This window comes from Anas acuta, chromosome 5, assembly GCF_963932015.1.
Source record: "Anas acuta chromosome 5, bAnaAcu1.1, whole genome shotgun sequence".
Lineage (NCBI taxonomy): Eukaryota > Metazoa > Chordata > Aves > Anseriformes > Anatidae > Anas > Anas acuta.
The window spans coordinates 60235132-60253626 of NC_088983.1; the positions used below are offsets into that span (position 1 = coordinate 60235132).

Consider the following 18495-nt stretch of genomic DNA (forward strand, 5'->3'; position numbering starts at 1 on the left):
GGGAGTGCAGTCAGTTGTAGTGTTTCCCAGGAACTTTTATCAGGCTGCTCTGCTTCAATGTTATCATAGGCGATCCCAAAAAGGGTAGAAAATGATGTGAGAAAGCTTGCTGGTGAAAGGGAATTACTTGGTTATAAAATTGAAGGCTGACCTTTACTTCCAGAGCAGCAGAGGCTATCACAATACTCAGCTGGGTGAAAAGCAGCAAATAATGCATCAATAATGTAAATGATTTGCCTTGAGGAAAAGGTAGCCTTAATGGTTCATCCCAAACAGCAGGCTTCAGACCCTCTCTGCTATTCCTCCAGTTGTGGATGCGTAAAAAGAAAGTTCTGTGAAAATATAGGAAGTAGCAGAACGGATGGAACTGCTAGGAAAATGAGAGCACAAAACGCCACAAGGATTGGTATGGTTCTGTGTAAAGCCCTCGTGTACCTGCATCTCAAAAAGGCCACCAGATAAACAGTGGGCTGGCAGGTTCAGCAGTGTGTGGTGAGCACGGCTGTCTGTGTTTTGCTGGCTTGGCGTGTTCCAAGCTGGCTCTTCTAGGAAATTATCCAACCTTATGGGCTGGGTTGCAAGTCAGAGTTAAAATATAAGCTTAACTGCTCCGTGGGGAGAGATGTGGTAGGATCTGATGGATCCCAGAGTAAAGTTCAGCACACGCTTGTCACTTCCCTGTGTGTTGTGCAAAGTACAGGTCTGCTCCTACGGGTGAAAAGCGCTGTTACCTTGCATCATGAGTTGTACAAGCCAAAGGTCTTCATTTCCTTTTAGGCTTTTCAATTAGCGGTGCTTAGTTCCCGATGAATTTAATTACAGGCAAAATAATTAGTGCTATTAGCGAAACTTAGTGTTGAAAATACAAAATGCATAGCTGATGAGTTACCAGCTCTGGTAAGAAAATCTCAAGAGGAAGGGGGGCACTTCTCAGTGCAAGGAGGTGCAGCTGTGTCAGTAGGTGTGTGAGTCCACGAGAGTGTGTGTGACAGCAGGACTAAGTGTGCATGAGCAAACAGCCACGTGGGAGGTGTGTGTGAGGGTAGAGTCATCAGTACGAGTGCGTACTTGTGAGTGTAAGCATGCACGAGTGTGAGCCAACATGCAGGTGGGTGTGTATTTTAACAATATTTTTCAGGAAGTTGAAGATTTAAGTGAGAATTTATCACCTTTCCTTTTTGTGCTTTGCAGCCATGCTCGTGGAGAAGTAGCTGTCACTCCCCTGCATCCCCTGTGCATCCGCAGTCTGTTTTTTCCCCTGCTACCATTCCACGGGGAGTGTGTGGAGACTGAGCCTTCTCATGAAACCATCACAAGAACATTTCTGGTTTGGAGACTGTTTCCCTGATCTTTCTCGACATTCCACAGTGTGAAGCAATCCCCCTTTTGTCCATGCTGCTTCTGGTTACGCTGGAGTGAAACATGCATATTTGTCAGCGCTGCTCTACAGATGTCCACAGTATTTACAGGTTTGGAAGTCGGAAATAAAACAAGGGGATACATTGGTGTGCTCGTCAAAACAATCAGACGGGAGGTGTGTGTTTCCTCACACTGGAAAAAAGGAATGGTATTTAGCAAAAAGCATTACTGGTGTCTTTGTTGGACCCCTATATTATCCTGTTCCTGAAAAACTTGCTGAGGAAATGTGAATGTTACAATAAGGGGAGGATATGGCTTGTTCCATCCTGCATTGGTTTGGACCCTGGCCATCAGGAAACATTTTGTCTACATCAGAGATGAAACACTTACTCTTTAGTAGTAGCGTGAGCAAGAGGTGCAAATACTCTGGAGCAAGGGCACTTTATTACAGAACAGGAACCCATCCCAACTCTTCCTTTCTTTGAAGCTTTAAAAGGGGACTTCTGCAAGAGGTGTCAGAGGGAACTTGCATGTTTTGTATTGACCTGTATAAACCCTAGCTAAACATACAATAGTTTAGAAGTAGTTTCATGCTTTCCGTCACAGGTTGCACTTTATCAACCACAGTTCTTTATTCTTTGTCTTTTTTAATACTGCACTGCAAATATCTGTCCTTACCTCAAAAGCAAAGAAATGTCACAAAAATCAGACTGGGTAAGAACGTATGAAGGAGTGTTGCCTGTAATTTGCTTGTCTCTGCCAAGGTGGGTGTTTAGAAAATGAAAATGCAGACTTGTACCTACTGCAGAGGAATAGACATAAATCATAATTCAAGACTGTTCTAACGAAGTGAGCTGTCCTGGAGCAGGCCAGTTGCATAGCTTGAGCTTTATTTCAACAGACAATCTGTACAGACACGTGCTTTGATATCTAGCTGTTAATTTTATTGGATATCAGCTTTGGATGGGAAGTTGTAGTCGACCTCAATGGTCTGTTTCTTGAGATGCAGGAAATGTTGGGAGCAAGCACCATGCTGGAAACGAAAACCAGAAGCTTTCATTCTGAAATGGTTGGTACAGCTTGAAAGTGCAAAAACTGCACCGTGACCCAATGCCTTTGTGCTTCCTAGACTCGCTTAGCTGCAAGCTGCTTACCTTTCTGGTGTTTATGCTGGAATAAGAGGTACCTAATGCCATGTACCTCTGTGGGACTTGCTGCAGCTGCTGGAAATGTTTACAGAAAGGTGCAGGTGGGAGGGTTTGTCAGACAGACTGACCTGCAAAAATAGATCAGGACAGCAACATTTCTGGGCTTTATTTCACTTTCTCTTATTTCTCCTGACCTAACTTTCCCAGCATTGCCCTTCCAAATTCAAATGTTCCCCCAACAAAAATGTAAAACGCAACGTAGGAGATGTAAGAGCTTCTGTCAGCGTGTCTGAACGCTCCCCGCAGTTGTTCCTTGTCTCACAACGCCGCGGTTAGATAATGCCCATTTGGCAGGCTGGTGAGCCGAAGCCAAGGCAAACTGGTTTGCCTAAGCAAACCCTGTCTGTTGTAATACTGTTATCAAACTCTTTCAACAAGCCTGCTACTGCAAGGGTACAGCTTCATCTAGGAAATGGTTCAGGTTCAGTTGTCTCATTAGCAGAGGATGACAAGCCTTAAACAGCAACAATTCCTTTTCTTCTGTTCTTCTCTAGCTTGTCTGAGCCTTTCCTCAAAACTTCTCGTGCAAAGGGACATGTGCAGCCCCTGCCAGTCCCCCCCGAGAGACATCCTTCCCCCGGCTACAGCAAAGGACGTGGGTGCCATATATTGAGTGAAATTGCTGTCCTTGCAGAGATAGAAACACGTATTGCTGCTTATCTCCTCCCCATGGCAATAGTATTTCCTGAGGCTTTAAGGAGCTTTACCAATTGAAATGACCAGATAAAGGTGTTGGATTTATTTATTTATTTTTAAGATACTCGAATACAGCCTTCAGGCCTCATTGTAGCATCCTAAGGCAAAACTACTTAAATTAATGACTCTGGTCATCGGGTTCCTCACAGGACCCAAGTTCTAGGCAAGAACTGATGTTTTCCATGCATCAAAATGTTAGTAGTTAGTAGGGTTAGTAGTAACTGCCATCAGATTATTTAATTGTTTGAGGGTTTGCAAAGCCAGTAGAGATACTGGCACCAGATTTTTGCAAATCCTCTTTCACAGCAATAGCCCAAAGCTTTTATTCCTAGCGCTTAATGATTACAGGGCAGCGTACAGCTTAAGCATGGGCTTCATAAAATAAAAAAGCTTTCAATATAAGCTCCACCTCTGTCATTGCATCTGTCTGCCTTTTGCCATTAGGCAGGCACGGGGTTTGTCTGTCAAGCCCTTTATTTGCAAAGGTGCAAGCCATGCTCTAGCAGTGCCCTCAGGTTTCCATGTGTGGGCCATTCTGTGAGCACTTCGTTGAGAGCATAAGACAGCATCCGTTCTCTATTAACGAATTAATGGTTCCCAATGAGTTGCAGAGTTTTCATTGTTACAAAAGTGCATTTTGGCCCTTACTGACTTGGCCCAGGTCACTGGCTGCAATGTGAAGTGGTGAAATAACTGCATGCTTGTGTAAGGAGGGGGAAAAAAGGAAAAGAAATGCCACAGTGGAAAAATGGGTTTGGTGATTATGCTCAGAAAGGATCCTGCCTTCTTAAAAGTAGGGCGTTTGAAATGAGATTCAAAGGTGATGAGGATTTCTGAAGTCATTTAGGGCTCAGGGGGAGTTTCTGGAAGAGCTGGTGGGAAGCTGGATGCCCGTGCTCTGGTCTCAGCCACATGCTACCTACCGTGTGGGGTGCTTGTCAGAGGCTGGTTGAACTCTAGGGTTTGCTGCAAATCGCCTGTATGGAGGTGTGGGAAGAAGCCTTGTCAAACTGCATTACGATACGTGCTGTTACAGAAACAGCTTCAGCTTTTTGCTTTATGGTTCTTTATTTTTTTCCTATGAATCCAAGGTGATAATAACTTCTGAGACCACATGTAAGTGATTCCAGACTTTCAGGGAATGTTTTAGTTATCTGTGAGATCAACCCTGTTAATTTTGGTGCAAAGAGAAAGTGAGTAAAGCTTAATTTCCATTAAAATCAGATTAAAGAAGAATTCTTTAAATGCTTTCGGCTAAAGCCCTCTGCAGCTGTCAGGCTACATTGCCATTTTCCTTTGAAAGCTGTGTGGTGACTGCAGAGTTTATGAATCTGGTATTTAAATTTTTTTTCTAAGTTATACAGTTGAGACCAGGATTAGGTCTGACTATTCCAAAATCTGGAATTTGTGATAGCAATAATTTTAGGAAAGGGAAATAAAAATCTTGGCCTTTTAGTGAAAGCTGTAAGAACTTACTGAATACATACTCAAAGACATCCAAATAATTCTCTAAAAGCCTTGGAAGATGATAGCTGTTGTTTCCTGTATTTGTGGGGGAGGTGAAAAAAGTCCACTTCTGTCTTTTGAAGAAGCTACTAAAGTCTCTTAACCAAAGACAGAGATAGTGATGATCATTATTGCATGTTCTTTGCTGCTTTAGGAAGTGTAGTAGTCAGGAACTACATTTATAATACTTCATTGCATGGCTGGCCATTTTATAAGACTAGAGTATTAATCTTTATGCAGGTTTTGAATCTCAGGATATATTTTTTAAAGAAAAAAATACTTTTCTCACTTGCACCTTGCAGAATTTAAAAGGCTTTTAATATCAGATAGGAGATAGGCATTTTACTTCAAAATCTAATGACCAAGAATTATTGTCAGATTTGTTTCTAATTATGTGAGACTAGGAAGGACAGGATGACCTTGGTACCAGAGTACGAACAAATAGCTGGAGGAGCTACCTTTTCATTAGTTCGGTATTTAAATAAGTAGTTTCCCACAGGTCAAAGATTCAGCTAGGTACCTCTGGGGGTTGCCAAAATGTTGCAGGTGGAATCATCCATCGATTTTAGCTGAACAAAGCAAAGATAATTTTGTTCTTAGGCTCTGCTTTAAATGAAAGCAGAGAAAAATATCAAATACAAAAATATTATATACAAAATTAAGATCAGGCTTAATGCTACTGTGATGTGATTCCTGACTTGGGTGAGGAATTTCTGCTCTTCCAAAGGGCTATGCACTATGCTAATGGAAGTAGTATTTATACTATTTTTTTTTTCCCTGAAATGTTTGGGATTTAGTTAAAATACGTAGCGAAAATTTTTTCCACTTTATAGTGGAAAACTTTTTTTTTTATTACTTTTCCACTTTCCAAGCTTTAGAAAGCTTTAAGGAGTCACTAGACCACTCTGTACTTTCACCACACACAAGCATAAACTTAAATACTTGCTGCACTGTGTCACAGGTAGTGTGTCACAGGCAGAATTAGTCTTTGACACTCCACTGAAGTGCCAGGCTTTCACCCGTACGGTCTTCTGTATCTTTCAGCTACTCTACAGTGAGTTTCTGAAGCAAAGGCCTACTATTTCTTAATATTACATTTATAGTTAGAAAAAAAGTAATTAATGTTGATACTCCGTTTGCAAATGCTTCAACACTGCTTGAGCGATGCTTTTAATTAGGGTGAGTGCTGTAATTCTTTATCACCTGATGTGTCACTGCTTCATCGCAGAGGAATGACCGTGGATCCTGAGAAGCTTTGCTGACCAGGCGATTCCTCTGACACCTTGGAAGGTAAGTGGTGTTCATGATATATTCTGCATACACATGCTTGGGTGCATAAACCTGGCTCTGACAGAATTGCAGGTAGATTTGGTAGGATTCCTCTGGTGGGTGAGGAGTATCCGTGAAGACAGGGTTTGTAACGAGGCCAGGACTGCGTGGTGTGCTGATGAGTACTCCTCCCTGAAGCTTCCCAGGAGGTGTGTATGTGAACACACGCTACTTCTCTCCTCCCACACACACATGAACTCTATCTCCAGTTGTTCAGGTGCATTGCAACACGTATTAATGACGTTAGCTTCTTTTTGTTGGGTGCTGACTGCTGCTGTCTTACCTGAAAAGTCTTCCACTGACCTCGGAGATCACTTTTATTAAAACAATATTCAGTTTTGTCCTCCAGATGTAAAATAATAAACTAAATAATAAAATAACAAAGTAAATTGTGAAATAACAAAGTAAATAAGAAATGCAAGCAGTAAGTCCCTTCGAATAATGTGCCAGTACTCTGCTCTTCCATCACTGTCGTTCCTAAGCCTGAGATTTACCAACTAAAGCATCTTGGCAAGGATTTCAAGCATTTTAAATCAATTCTGCTGCTTCCAGAGCATCCATTAGTTAAAATCTTGAATTTGAATCATTGACCCTTAACCTGATAACCAGTTTTTCTAATGTCCTCCAGGAAACACATTGTGTGCTTAACTTCCCTTGTGGAAACTACAAAAAAAAAATGTGTACCAGAATACAAGGATTAAGGGCCAAGCCATGATAGAATTAGACTTGCACAGGGGCATGAAAACTGCCTCACTGAATGCATTTGGTTTGAGCATTGCTTCTCAGCATTGTGTACTGTGTGATTATGAACAAACGTATGACAGAAGAAATTGTTCCTTTTTCTTCAGGGTAGAGTATCTCCATTGACTTGCAACGCTTGGAGACCTGAGAAGCCACGTTGCTGATGAACCCGGGGTTACTACGAGACTACAGGAAGCCTCAGGCAGTTAGCTCATGCTGGAAAGGAATATCAGATTGTGCTGGTGAGGGCTGGGATTGTCCACAGGGCTGCAGGGTTTGGGGCAGCTGGGAGAAGTCCCTGTAGCCTTTTTCTCAACAACCTGATAAAGATCGCTGTGGAAGTCTCATACTGTATAGGATTGCTATGACTGTTTCTGGTTTTGTTTTCTTTTAATCCTTCAATAAAGGGCAATTCCGGTGAGCAGTCAATATGAAGATTTATCATCCTCTGTCTTTAGATGTCTGATTAAGCATGACTTGCTGTGATTGGGATTTCAAGCACCTAATTTGCCAGAAGTCTTCCCAATTACCTCAATTACCTTTACCCAAGGAATGATTGCTATTTCCAGGTACGCATCCTGTTGTCCACAGTTTCTCCCTCGGGTTTTTCTGGCATCGTTCTTACATTAATTGCCCTTACCAATGCATACTGTAGGCTATAAACTATCCCGTGGTGCCTCCCGATCATGTTGCAGCACTGACACACCTTCTGCTTGTGTTTTCTAACTTTTCTGCTTCTACTCCATTTGAGTGGAAGCTTCTTTTTATTTAAAGCCTTCAAATGACAAAAATCGTGCATGTCTTCAGTTGAGCACAGTCATTCCTATCCAAAACCATTTCATACAATTTCCTCTCTACGCAAGCAATCTATAAAAAGTTATACGGAAAAGAAAAATTATCACAATATTTACAGTAAAACCAGTAGTAAAATATATTCAATTGTTTATGTTCTTAGGTTTCCTGGTCCAACAGCTCTTCTAGACATAATTTGCTTGAAGAAAATTGGGGTAAATATAAGAAATTTTTTATGAATTTCAAATGTGTGCCCTGTCATGCTATGCCATAGAGATGTTATTTAAATTGTGCAGGGAATACCTAATTCTCTGTGCCAAGATCTGTAATAGTGTTTTGGCTTTTAGTGCCTAAATTCTCGCTTTCTGAAACAGGACCTGGGTCCTAAGAAATTAACCGAAGAGAAGATTTTACTTGCACTTGTACCTACTAGTGTTTTTTCTTTGTTCGTTGTTGGTTTTGGTTGTTGGCTTTTTTTTTTCTCTTTTGGTTTGCAAAGGGGAACTTTCTTATGTTTGAGCTTAAATGTAACTCATACGTAGCTGAAACTATTGTGTAGATTTTAAGAGCTATATATAAACCTCACCCAGTGAAAACACATGATCTATTGCATAACAGTGAAACAATAAAAACAACCATGGCCCATTTATCGTTTTCATTCATTACCAACACTGATATCCCATTTTTTCCTGAAAGAACTTCACAATGAATTATTAATAACAACATACTACTGAATAAACATCTGTAGATGTAAGCAGTTGGTATTTAAGCTTGAATAAACAGAGCAAGCAAAATGAGTATTAATAACAAAATTCAAAATTAACAAGAAAAGGCATTGTGAGACTAATGGAGGAAGTTGTAGTGAAAATTCAACTCGGCATGTTTTTGAGGAAATAAGACTTGTTTTGGAGTAAAAAAGAACCTGTCTCCCTCTGCTGGTTTTAGGGGGAAAAAATTTGTAAAACAAAACAAAACAAAACGAAGAAAACAACAAAGATAAAACTAGCTAAAACTTTGATGCAAATTACCAAAGCAACTTAAAACCGTTGCTTTTAAGTAAGTAATAGTCACCTCGAGAACATTAGATCTGTCTTGGTTACTGAAGACTGGTAGATCTGTGTAGCAGTCACTCTCTTAAACCTAATGGATTCTAAGTATATTTTAAAATTATAATTTAAGATTAATTTTAACTGTTTAGCTCCTAAGTCAAACATCACTGAATGCTATAGCTTTCCTGAAAAGCAGCCTAACATTGGAGTCATAAACATAGATGAATAACTTTCAATTCCTGCATAGTCTTAGTGTGTATCACAGTTAAGCTTTTTTCTTTCAAACTTGAGTTCCTAAGCTGCTCCATACGTGTAAGTCACAGGCCATAAGGCCTTTGAGGGCCACATTCCCGAGAACAGGTAGAGCCCCAAGCACAGCTTGCCAGCTATAACTGCATGGGGCTTCCTTGAATTGCACAAGCCCTGTGATGTTGAGGCTGGCAGCTTTGGGATGGGTGCTGGGCACCAGCCCCAAATGCATCTGTGGGGTCCCCCACTGCTCCAGCAGGCAGCAAGGAGCCCTGATGGAGTGAATTTCATGTTGCAGTCCCCACCCTGATGAACAAATGTTTGGGAATTTCCTTGGAATACATGTTTGGGGATTTCCTGCACAAAGTAAGCACCATATTCTGGTACTTGTCACCGTGTTTGCAAAGAGGTTTTTGTCCTTGGCATAACGTGCTCCATCTTCCTATTTTCAGAGGAAACATATTTGTCCTGCTAAAATCCCTGTGCTCTTACTAGCAATGTCTCATTCACAAAAAGGATGCTCTAACAATAGGCATCAAGTTTATTGCTTCCAATTAGTACAGGGCGAGTGGCAATTCCAGTAGTTAAATTAAGGCATTCATCTGTTAAATTTGGAAGGCTTACATAAAATGTGTTTCAGGCTGAGAGGAAAATTAAGGCATTTTTTCTTCTCAGAGTTTTTATTTTTAACTTCCAGATGTTACCTTCACCAAAACACTTATTTGTTGTTGCTTTTGGTTGGGTATAGCTGTGCTTTTAATCTGGGTCTACATCAAGCTTTCTTGTACCCTAAGTATTGTTTTAAAAGGCATCTGCCAGCTGCAGTTTATGAGATTGCCAGTTAATCCCAGTATTAGTATGGTTATTTACACAGGGTGATTTGTTTTTCTGCATGTGTTACATTGGAATTATTTTGTGAAGTTTGAGTATTAGCGGTACTGAGCACAGCACTTTGTCCAAACATTTAAACAAATTCTCTCATGTTTCTTCTGCCTCTAATTTACAATTTAAATGTCAGTAAAAACACTACTCCATAAAATTATATGGATTTCTTAGTGCTCATCCATCTTCAATACACTTTTTTTTTTTTTTTCCACGAGATGTATTTCTACAAGGTGTTTCCTGAGAACTCCTGGTGCAGTTGCAATGCTTGGTGGCTGTCTCAGCCACCACAGAGAGTAAGGAGGCAGCGAGGCTGCTGAGACACGCACCTCGCGCGCTGCTCTGACAGCAACACGTCAGTGACTTCCTGTGTAAGTCATATTTGGGAGCTGGCGTCATGTTTTCATGCGGTAATGTGTAACTTGTAATTACCCGTTCGTAAGGCAGTCTGCAGGCTATGTCATTGTTCCCTGTATTGACTCCGCTGGAGTCAGCGCCATTCTGCTCCGAAGCTGGGCTTTGATGCCAAGCAGTTCTCTCTTGAAGCAGAACCATTTTGGCTCCCCATTAGTAAAGGCTTGTTGGCATTGGGTATAGAGATGCTGTTTCCAAAAGCTGGGTGGTACTGCTTCTAGACCATACCTGGTAATTGGTGTACATTTAATGAGAATGTCACTGAGAAACTATGAAAGCAGAGGCAAGAATATTGGTGTTGCAGTTGCTCTTCAGTGCAAGGGGTGAAAGCTAAGGAAGGAATAGCATATTCAGTTTGAACTTAGTGTGATAAAAGGAAATTGGTGCCTATTTAACACGAAGTACCTTAAGAATATTTTGCAAGAATGACATCACTAAAAAGGGTGGGCTTAAATTATTAAAATCCATGCTAAATAGCAGGAAAAATTCCTGGCAAGAAGGAAATAATTTCTAAGGGAAAGTCCCAGAAGGTTCTAGTTATCATGGGACTTGTAGGCAAGCACGAAAATGGCCTTCTACGATTGTGCATTAATCAGCAGAACGAACCAAATCATCTTTCCTTTCTCAGCTTCTGGTTCACATTTGACCCGCTTGTGCTGTCACACATTGACCAATATTATGGTGGTGGTTGGTCAACCAAATAGTCATGGTCTCGTTGGAATTTGGGGGGACGATAGCTGTCTTTTATTCAAGCCAAGCAGATTAACACGCCTTTGTTTAGTGATGGGTGAAATATAGAAAAATGGTTGTGCCGGGACTAAACCCCGTGGCCAGTGACTAGGAAGTGAAATCCAGGGTGGTTTCCTTTTTGGAGAAGAAAGCAGCGAACACACCACAGGTTCTGCTTTGTACCAGGAGGTGCTGGCCCATCAGTAAGAAAGGCACTCATGCCCTAAAAAGTGACCTTCTAAATGTCATTTATTAGAGCCAACACTACACAGAAAGGGAGGATAGCATAATCTCACCTCCCTTTCGAAGGTGGAAAACCTCATTTGTGCAGCAGAATGAGCCCATGTGCAGCGTGCTGTGCAGACCCTCCTCACAGGAAAGGGTTTCCCATGTCAGTCTTTATAGGATTGTCTTACAAGAAAGCAACTTTTCAAGGACAGACCGCTGCCTAGCAGGAAATCTGCACCTTGGGAGCCAAGCAGATGTCTCCTGTTGGTGGTTTGGTGTTCGCAAAGCGGGATTTTGTGCTCATTGATAGCAAATAGCGGTCTGCTATTAGAAAGCGTCGGTTTCTTTTCTGAAGAACCGACAGCCTGAAACTTCCTCGATGGCTTAAATGGCAGTAAGAACTTCGTTAATCTGCCTAATTAAGGATTCACGGTATGATGCTCCTACAGGAACATCCTTTGAGTTAACACTTCCCAGTGCTGGCCTCGCAAGGGCTTTGCTGGTGCCCGGTCAGGATTTCCCCTACAGAAGATGCTTGGATTTGGAAGCGACAGGGTTTAACTATAATCGCGTGGAAAATGGCAGTCGGGGACGTGCTTGGGGCTCGGCCTCATCAATTCCTTTTCGGCTGCTGCTTCTGCTTTAGGCGCTGTTTGGCACCGTCTGCGGCTCGTCCCCACAGGGGACGAAATGGCGGGGGGGGGGAGGGAGGGAGGCGGCCCGGATGTGAGCGCATGGCGGGCGGGAGGGAAGGAGGGAGGAGCGGGGAATGGGGAGGGCCGCAGGGGAGGCAGGCAGGGAGCCGAGCAGGGAGGGAAGGAGCGGAGGAAGGAGCGGAGGGCGGCTGCGAGCCCGGCGGCGGGCGGCAGGAAGCGGAATGGCCGCGGCCGCGGGGCGGCGGCGCTGCGAGGTAGGCGCCGCGTGTGGGGACGGGGCCCCGCGGGGGTCGCGGCTCCCACACCCTCGGCCTCCGGGGAAGCTCCGGGACCCCTCCGGGAACCCTCCGGGGAGCCTCTGGGGAAGCCTCCGGGGAGCCTCCGGGGGAGGTGAAGGCGACGCCGCGGTGCCTCGGGGGGCTGCCGGGGGGGAGCCCCCCGCCTTCAGCCAAAAAGCCGAGGGAGGCTCGGGCAAATCTGCTGAGAATATGTGGAAGGTGGGAGGGAGCTGTGGAGAGGGTAAAGCCAAGGGGAGAAGGCGAATAAAGCCTTTGGAGGCAAGTGGCCTTGTGTTGAGAAGTCCATAAAGTGACCACAGCCTGTGCCTTCGCGGTGCTGCGCGCCCCTCGGTGATCTTTCACCTGAAGGTGGCTGTTGGTCTAAAAAAATACACATCCAAAGTCTCAAAAAGACTCGAAAACTTTCTTTCTTCCTGCTTGTTTATGGAAGTAAACTCCTCCTGCTTGATCACGGTTGTAGTAATCCCGCTTTGAAGACTTGAAGTTCCTCTTTCCTTGGGGAGCGTTGCTTGAGGCCAGCCAGGCTCCTCAGGACAGATGCACGAGTACGCGTTGGTGACCCCGATGCTCTTATTTATTTGTCCCTGCTGTGTAGCTGGAGAGACTTGAATTAAAACTTTGCTGACAAACATGAAAATGCTGAGATGGTGTTTTCTTGTTGCTGGTTTGTTTTGGTGTTGTTGGACCAAACCAGGCTAGAATAGGACTAGCTAGAAAAAACTAATCCCATGGAGAGCTTGAATTTGAGCAGAGCAGGGTTGCACATTGTGTGTTTTAAAAGTCGTGATCAATGTGAAGGGCGTCCTGTGGAAGCTTTAAGAAAGGAAAATGAAGTAGCATTGGTTGGTAGGGCACTGTGAGGATAACATGAGTAAAATTCATAACACAGCGTGTGTTTGGAGGTCAGCCGTGATGATGTTAAGATAGAGCTCTTTCACTTTTATTTTCAAGCACTGCATCTCAGTGTCTGCAGTTAGTGTAGAAATAACCGCGGGGTGGATTTGTTTATTTTTAGAGTAATGCAACCAATTGAAAAATGAATGAGAGCGGTACAAACGTAAATCGCTTGCTTCACAGGAACATAACTGTAAAAATGTTCGTGTGATGGGGATGTGACGTGTAATTACTTACCAGAAGCAGAGTTCAGTTTTTATCGGCCATGGTCAATAACATCAGTCATCTCCCGGAGCATTCATCCAGCCCTTTGTGCATGGAGAGGCTGCTGGGGTGTCGGTTTCTGCAGAAGAATGCAGAAGCTGTTTCCAGACTGGGCAAGTAAGTGAAGGAGGAAATGTTTTTAAGCACGCCAGTAATGGTGAACCTCATTTATTCTATAAGTGATTTTGAATAAAATGCTTTCCTCAAAGGTCACATTTAAAAAAAAAAAAAAAAAAAAAGTTATGAGAAGTGCTGCTTTGATCTCTACTTTTCAGTAGAAATGCAGTCTGCAGTTGTTTAGAGTAAATTCAGTTTGTTCCAAGTGGTGGTCACTCAGGAATGCTTTCATTCAGAAATTGAAGGAGAGAGAGAGATGCCTGCGCATATTGTGTACCTCCTAGTTTTTAGGTGCTTGGTGTTAAAATTCTGACACCCCTTTTGTCAATCCATTTAAAAAAATGAAAAATGGGACACTCGGGTGGTGTTGAGACTGTCGCTTGTTCTGATCTACAGGTTGGTTAGCACAGGATAACCTGGAAGAAACAACTTAGTCTGCACAGAGGTTGCAGTTGGTAGGTCTCAGTGCTGCTGGTGATGTTAGGAGTTGTCAAAGATGCATCAAGAACAGGTTGGTGATAGCTGATCTGCTCTCCTGCTCAGGTTGATGACAGTGTTGAGTTACAAGGTAGGTGGTCCGAGCCCGACGTGCAGTTGGACAAATTCCTGGAGGAAGAACCCATCACGGTTGTTAAATATTAGACAAGTTAACTGAGGAATTCCTTCAGCAGAGTATTAGTGGAGACTGGAGGAGGATTTTGAGGAAACGTCATTGCTTGCTTGTCCTGGTTTAACTTTTTTTCACCTATGCCCTTCTGAAACCACCCAGAGACAAGTTAAGGACGAGATGAACCTGTGGCCTGACCCAGTGTAGCCGTCCTGTTACTTTTCTACTAGTGCGCTGTAGTGGATTTTGTTTATTTTTTAAAAAGCTCTTTGCTTCAAATAATCTCATAAGCATTTTAATATGTAAAGCTAAGAGGTCCATGTAAACAGTGCATTTGTTTTGTCAGTAATTAACAAGTGTTTAATACTTCCATGCATACCAGGTTGGTGACTGAGAAGCATCTGCTGGTTGTAACTGAAACTGTGCAAGTTTCCTGCCCAAGGGGAGACTTGTCTGCTGGAGCAAGTGGTAGAAATAATTCGGCTACTGCAGCAGAATTGCATTTGTTAGGCCAGCAGGTTGGTGCTAGTACAGTGATGCAGAGGTAAGCCTAGGACAGAGCCGCGGTGACATGGGTTTCTCTCCATATTTTGTTAATGGTTTTGGTATGTTAAAGGAATATCCTGTGCACTGATGCAGAGCCAGCGAACAGAATAACAGGATAGGAACTTTGCAGGGGAGTTTTCTCCCTAAATAATAGCTACTGAACTTCGCATCGTGAACTTCCTGCATTTTGCTGCATTTTTGGATGTTTTGTGAAAGTAGGAGGATATTTGGAGGGCTTACTTCAGGCATATAAATTAAGAAACTTTTTTTTTTTTTTAACTCTGTGTTGTAAAGCTGTACGTGGCTCTATGGTGTTTGGGCATCTTTTTTCAAGTAATTGGATGGCACAAACATTTCTTTCCTCTTTTACCCTGTCCTTCCCACCCCTAGAGACTTTGTATAGAGGATATTTGGCTTCTTCAAACCACTGCTACGAGGGTTAGTGGAAGTGCTTCTACAGGTGGATGCTGGGGATGGTTTGTCGTGCCCCACTGTGAGCAGGCCTGTGCTTTATGAATAACTTAAACTTTGTGCTTCCTGAGCACTCTTCTCATAACTGACCCTATTTTGAGCAGGAGGTTGAGGTAGGGACCATCTGAGGCCCTCTGCAATCTGAATTGCTCTATGCTGCTTTGAAAGGGATGCTTTGAAGTAAAATTACTTTGCAAATCGTGGATTACTGGGCGAATTATTCAGGTGGGGAATCCAAGTATTTGGGGCGCTGGCATTGCTTAAAAGGAAGCTATACCTTAAACCAGCAGCTCATGCTGACTCCGTGTGGAGTATTTTGCATCATGTGTGGGTTTCCAGGTGTGCTTTGAAAAGAGAGACATGGAAAAGCGTGTGAAAAATATGGGTGAACTGGAGAAAAAAGTGCAACTTGGTTGAAAAGCAAAAGAGTCAGTAAAAAGTTTTTAAAAACAAACTTCTGAAATAAGCAGAGGGGGTGGGTATGAAAGCATTATTCTGCAAGGAGCAACATTGCAACAGAACCAAAATTCTTAGCCTTTGTCAAACAATGCTGGTAATAGGCTTGGCTGTGAGGGATGGAAAAAATCTTGGCCAAGTGCATCGGAGTGAAATCGCCTGGGATGCCATCGGTTTCATTACTGCTTTTTCTGGTATCTGCATTCAGCAAATGCTGTGCAGCAGGAGCGGGATTGCAGGTGTGGTGGCAGGGAGCTGGGAACGAAAATACGGAGATGTAGGAGGTGGTTCTACAGCCAGTGAAAGCAACGTCATGTTTCTTGTTGATTTGTGCCTTCAGCTGGCTGGCTTTAAGGGCATCTCGAGGTGATTTGAGTATTTATAAAGATTCTTCTGGTGATAAATCTTCCATGTCCCGTATCATGAGCTCACGCTGCCGTTGTCTCCAGCTGCAGCACCCACTGTTGGCTGCGTTGGGTGGCACGTTTTTATGTAACTTATGCACAATAATTGAATTCTCTTTAAGACCTGTAACTCTTCAACAGACAGCTGAAATGGTTATTGGGTTCAGAACTGGAAGGGAGGAGTGTGACAGCACAGACATTTACGGGAAGCTGGCAGATGTGCTGGACCCAATCTGCAGGTACCTACTGGTGGAGTGGGTTGCAGCGGCTGAGGGTGCAGGCCACTGGTTTGAGAAGGGGAAGAAAAACTTTGTGGCAGCAGAAAACCCGTGCAGGTAGCTACAGCTGCCTGAAATGTGCTGAAATTTGGCTGGACCACTGTGCTGGACTCTTTCTTGGAGCGCTGTCTGGGAAAGTTGATCCAAGATCAAGATTCTGCATTTAGAAAGTTTGCCCTATCGAGAGTCTTTGCACAGTGGCGTGGATGAAAATAGTTTGAAGTCGTGGAGTTCCTAAGTGTTCCTATAAACACTGAAGCAGCTGAGGCTGGGGTTTTTGGGAAACTTGTTGCCAGTACCAAAAGTCCTTGAAGTATTCCTGGAAGTTTCTGGTTCTGGTATTAGAAACACCCTATTCTTATCCAGCTCTCAAAATCAGAAGCTTTGTGATGAAATTGTACTTCCTGGATGTAAATGAGTTTTTAAAATCTCAGCTAAGAGGCGCAGTTGTTGGTCTCAGTACAGCTGGTGAGGTGTTTAGAGGCTCTCATGGACGACTCGAGTGAAATAGGAAAGTGCTGGGTCAGAGTTTGCATCCAATTAAACTTGTACCTTTATTTAAACTAGTGGAAGTGGCTTCAAAAATTCTATAGGTACGATCTGAACTGAGATGGATTTGACCTTTCAGTTAACTGTTAATCTCATCCATGAGGAGGTATCTTCTCATTTGGCTACGAGTGTGTTAAAGAAGCTGTTGAGTGTCAATGGAAAGGTAGCAGGATAGAAGAGTAGCTGAAACATGAACCTTTCGCTGCTTGTGCACACGTTATTGAACAGCTTGCAATCTAAATCTAAAAGTATTTAAAAAGAAAAAAAGGACTTACTGTCTGAAAGGATTGTTGTGGAACTTGCATGGCTGTCAGCAAATTCTTTACAATTTGTTTGCCATAATTTATTTGCATTTCTTAGCAGGTGTAGCTGCAGTCCATTAAGTTCTTCCAAATTGAAACAGAAAAGGTAAATGAGTGGATTGATGCTGGAAGCATTTTATGACTTTAAGCAGCTGCTGTTTATATATATATATGTAAAATTTATTTACTTATTCTGCAAGAAGATGGGTCTGATTATATCCTTATTGCTTAGGTTATTTGACCTTTCTAACAAGTAACTTGTTCCCGTACTGTGTGGAGAGTGATGATGTAAAAGGAAGGAGTATAAGCTCAGGGCAGGAGTGATAAACCACGTAATAGCAACGTTGTGCTCGGTGCACAGACCATCACGCAGCTGAAGAATCTGTTTATTTCCTAATTTACAAGATACCTGGGAATAATTATTTTATTAGATGCATGGAGGGGTAAACAGTCATACCCCAGCTTAATGCATATTCCAGAGTTAAAGTATCTGCTTCGTTGGTTGCTGCGTGAATGTGAATTAAAATAAAGCCTTTGTTCTCTCAAGCATTGCTGGGATGATTTCTCTGCTTCTTCTGTCTCTTCTGTTTTCACTTCATGCGTGGTGATGACATTGTCAGGATCTCTTCTCTGCTAACGTTTTGTCCTAGTTCCTTCGAGCCTCTTTCTGCCCCCCTCCGAAATGCACACACTGCCTTGGCAAGCCTGTAAGTAACCCATCTGACTTACTTGACGAAGTATGGGTGCAGTTTTCTCTCTTAGTAGCAATCTGAATGCACCTGGCAGGGAGGCTTTTGAATGACCAAGTTCCTGTGTGTTTTTTTTTCTTGCTAAGGAGTTTTCCTGCTGTGGCAAATGCCTGGCTATGAATTCCTTTCCAGCTGACTAGTACTTTCCGTAGTATATTACTCCTGTCTTATTTTGCAGAAGTTTCCCCTGCTATCCCACAAAACTGCTACCATCTCTGGTATGCAGGCAAGATAGGTTAATTTTTAAGTTAGCTGTTCTTCAGGATCAGGCAAATGCCTTACATCTATTTATTTATTTTTTTAACAGGGAGTCACTGTGAAAATTGGGCTTGTTTGGAGGAAGCTCTGCCTACAATATGTGAAGGCTTTACTTTATAAGGAATTTAGGAAATGGTCTGACATGTTATCGTTGCTTCTGTATTTAGTGCTGGAACTCCAGGGAGTTTTTGAACTGATTTGTGATGGCTATAAAGTGTCTCTTAAGGGTGAATTGCAAGTAGTATGAACTCTGTGCTTGTTTAGCACTAGAACAAATTACAAATAGCTTGCTAAAAACAAACAAACAAAACTTGATTGGCTTTCATTTGCTTTTTTTGTTTTTGAGGAGAAAATCGTTGTGCAACTCAGCTGAAGTAGAGGAGAATGTTAATGTGGGCAGGAGCAGATGGTGAGATTACCTCTGCTCCAGGTGCTGGGATTTGTCTCTAATGAAATGGTCCTT

General features: G+C 42.8%; 1 protein-coding gene across 2 annotated transcripts in view; it reads left to right on the forward strand.

Annotated features, from left to right (window-relative positions):
* The first annotated feature begins 1191 nt into the window (after nucleotides 1–1191).
* Nucleotides 1192–18495, forward strand: part of PIK3C2A (phosphatidylinositol-4-phosphate 3-kinase catalytic subunit type 2 alpha) — a 56652-nt gene continuing 39348 nt past the window's right edge. The window contains exons 1-4 of one of the 2 annotated variants that reach the window (XM_068685167.1): nucleotides 1192–1469; nucleotides 5998–6059; nucleotides 6947–7408; nucleotides 7795–7846. The gene's annotated coding sequence lies outside the window, so the exon portion shown is untranslated. Of the gene's footprint in view, nucleotides 1470–5997; nucleotides 6060–6946; nucleotides 7409–7794; nucleotides 7847–11934; nucleotides 12093–18495 lie in introns of those variants that run through there. The other variant, XM_068685166.1, reaches the window with a different exon arrangement.